We start from the raw sequence: 3,714 nt of genomic DNA, 5'->3' as shown, positions 1-3,714 counted from the left end.
CTTTTTGGGATCCAGTGTCTTGTCTCTTTTCTTTTCATTCCCCCTTATCGCCGGAAGATTCGCTCCAAGTTAACCCCTCGGCGTTCCTTTGCTCATTCGCTTCCTCTTGTTTCTGCTTTTCTTCGTCCATTTCCTCTCACCTCCCTCGCGCAACACCTTTGGGCCCGACTCCTTCGCATCTCCTTCAGCGAGCTGGTTTTGCCCTCAAAAACCGCTGCTGCCTTTCTCCGCTCCTTGTTCACTCGACGGATTAGCAGGTTCGCTTCCGTCGTCTTCCCCGCCAGACTTACACCCGTCTTTAACATCTTCGTCACGTCCAGCGCTGATCCATCGGCCAGCGTGATTCGGTGTCGATCGTGGCGGTCATCCTTTGACCCCCGATCACCACCGTCGCGACGATCTTCCACTCTTTTACTCGGAGCGGGTACCTCTTTTCGTATCTAATGGGCGCCGCTTTTCTCTTGGAGAGCGCCCCTGGCCGTTTCCCGCGCCGCCCAAACTTAACCTTAATTTCTTGCGTCTGCTCATCCCGAGAGCTCAAAACTAACTAATTCTGGCGCGCAGCTTTTGATCCCTTTCTGACGCTCAGCAGCTATCTTTACGCGAGCATTCGAGCCGCAAGGTTGTATTGCTGATCGCGCCCTCTACTTATTTCCTAAAACTAACTGCTACATGCACGTCGACCGTATATACACGCTCTGCTCTTACCACTTCTCGTTGCTCACCCTTTTTCTTCGTTGTCTAGATTTCGACGACGCCCGCTATGATGATCCCGCGCGTGCACATGCGTGCTTGTGCGTCCTCGACTTACGCTTCTGCGTAATATTTATCGCACGCACTGTACTTTCGGGGATGTAACTGTTTTTTGTTTTTTTTTTTTTTATACCCTGAACCCATTGAAAATGGGAAATCAGGGTATAATGGTTTTGTTAAAATGTATGTAACAGGCAGAAGGAGGCGTGGCAGACCCCACAAAGTATATATATTCTTGATCAGGGCGATGAGCTGAGTCGATTTAGCCCTGTCCGTCTGTCTGTCCGTCCGTCCGTCCGTCCGTATGTTTGAACGCGTCGATTTCAGAAGATATAAGAGCTAGAGACTTCAACTTTTTTTTTAAATGTCCGTAAATACAGCGCGCATATCGAGTTTATCACTAAAAAACAATAACTCATTCCGATACTTTTTTATCGATAAAAAACCTTATCGAAGATCACTTAGATAATTATATCTCCTACATCTTTCAAGCTAGAGTCTCCAAATTTCAAGTGTATATAAAGATGTATTTTAGACAATTTCGGTTTTTGTTAAAATTTACCCCCCACCCCTATATCCACCCCCTCACCCTCATCTTTATAAAAGTCGTATATCAAATACTAGAGACTTGTGCTTCGGTATACACATACATTTAAACATCATGATTACGTTCTGAAAGTTTCATTACGATCGTACGTCTAGAAATTAAATTATTCAACAAATAAGTTCTCATAATATTGCCAATACTGCAGCGCAACCCAAGCGCAATAGGTTATAAATTTATATCTCCTACATTTTTAGAGCTATAGTCTCCAAATTAAAAATATATTCCAATGCATTTTATACAATTTCGGTTTTTGTTATATTTTGGATACCGGTTCCAAATTCACCAGAATCCCCAGTGAAGGTCAGATGCTAGTATAGCTAATTGTGAATGATTCGACATGTTTTTTTTTAAATGCCAAATATTCAATAGAATATGTAGATCATATGCTGAAAGTTTCATTAAATTCGGTTTAGTCAATCGACGTTAAAAAATAACATGCAGTTTCCAATACGTGTGCACACATACATTCAAACATCTTCTAGCACATTCTTAGAATCACATCAGCAGTTAGTTTCGTTTAGTTCTGCTAGATGGCGTTGCATCAGTGAATCTATTTCAGTTTTGACATTGCAAATAAGAACAGAGGAGTGGCGTCATGTTAGAGGGCGCGGCGCTCGATCGCGAGGTCTCTGGTTCAAATCCTGCTGGGCGTATTGTAGTTTTCTTTTAATTGCTTCAAAACTTGTATATATTTGATTAAATTTCTCTTATATTTTTTTTAAAAAACCAAATTGAAATTTTAACGTTTTCATTAGTTTGGTTGTTCTTGCACATTCTTAAAGTCACATCAGCAGTTAGTTTGACTTAGATTTGGTAGATGGCGCTGTAGCAGTGAATCTATTTCTGTCTTGACATTGGAAATCAGAACAGAAGGGTGGCGTCAAGGTAGAGAGCGCGGCGCTTGATCACGAGGTCTCGGGTTCAAACCCAGAGCGTGTCGTAATTCTTTTTTTTAATTGTTTCAAAATTTTTATATATTTAATTAAATGAGTTTTCTATTTCATTTATATTTTTAAATACATCGAAATTGAAATTTGAACCATACTAAATGTGCTTTTCTATTAGTTTGGTTCAGGGTAGTATCTAGACGAGCGCTCTCGACTAGAGTTTTCTTACTTGTTTTTTTTTTAACCTCACACCCCACGGCCGTCGTAGAGTGCCTTCATCTTTTAATTTTTGCACTTTACCACGAATGTTCTCGATTTTCGTTGCTTTCATACGCACACTGCCTATATTCAAATTAACCGCCAAATAACTACACAATCGCCTCTATTGCCCATCACCTCTATTTGGGTATGCCGGCGGTTCTTTACGCCGCCCGTAAACCATACTCTCTCCCGCGTCCCTGCTCGGCGCCACTTGTAAGGTTACTTTATTTTTCCAGCCGGGGTCATAGTCTCAATCTGCCCAAGACCATCACTTAACAAGAAATTTATAAGTTAATACGGACCATATCGAGAAATTGGAGAGGGAGGGGTGAGTTTTATAGGTTAGGCGACCACGCAGCCTGAGGTCGCCGAGCTCGCCGACCACGCCCACGCCCACGCGTTTGCACGTGGGAGTGCGGCAGCAATCGAGTGGCGCGATCAAGGGCGGGGGTCGGGGCTGCGAAGGCGCGCTGTGGTGAGGTAGTGGGCGATATGTAAATTCACACCTGCCAAATAATTTAATTTACGAAAAACAAAGTTTAAATTTATAGTTAAAGGAAACTGATAAATAGTCTTAAAATCAAACGAACCGAGATTTTAGGGTTTGTTGTTGGCCAACTTCAGAGGAATATTAGAAGAATTGTAACTGAGTACGGCTGGATGCAAAGTAAAATTGCAGAACACTATTGTTTAATTATTTTATTAAAGGGATACCAGACCCTTTTTGTATCAAGCTAGTTCAATTATACTGTTAAAGGTAAAGAAAGAGAGCTATCAGAGGATGCGGTATTCGAAGGATTCCAGTCAACAATGGTTGAGAAACAGAATTCAGGCAGAGATTTTTCGGATTGTCCTAAGAAAAATCTTTGTTGCTTTAAATGTGGTAAGCCCGGGCATCGTGCAAAGCATATGCCATGTGATTAGTCAAAAGATAAAAGGTTCGTTAGCGGAGGAAACAACGATTTTCGTAATGTTTCTACAATTGTTAGTGGCCAAGAGGAACGGCGAAAATATGAAGGAAGATATGTTTCGTACAAAACTGTTGAAGAGAAAAAATACGGAATTAAAACGTAGCATTCGGAGTCGTACAATATAGCAGAGACGAAACATCAGTTGGAGAGGGACCACATGTGATGACGACAGTGTCAGACTATATAAGGATAGGGAATTCTTTTGGGTCGAATGAGGTGTACGATTCCTAAAAGT

The sequence above is a fragment of the Drosophila navojoa genome, unplaced genomic scaffold (genome assembly GCF_054131105.1).
Source record: "Drosophila navojoa isolate 15081-1374.11 unplaced genomic scaffold, UAZ_NAV_1.0 NAV_Backbone_111, whole genome shotgun sequence".
NCBI lineage: Eukaryota > Metazoa > Arthropoda > Insecta > Diptera > Drosophilidae > Drosophila > Drosophila navojoa.
This window is presented reverse-complemented; position numbering follows the sequence as displayed.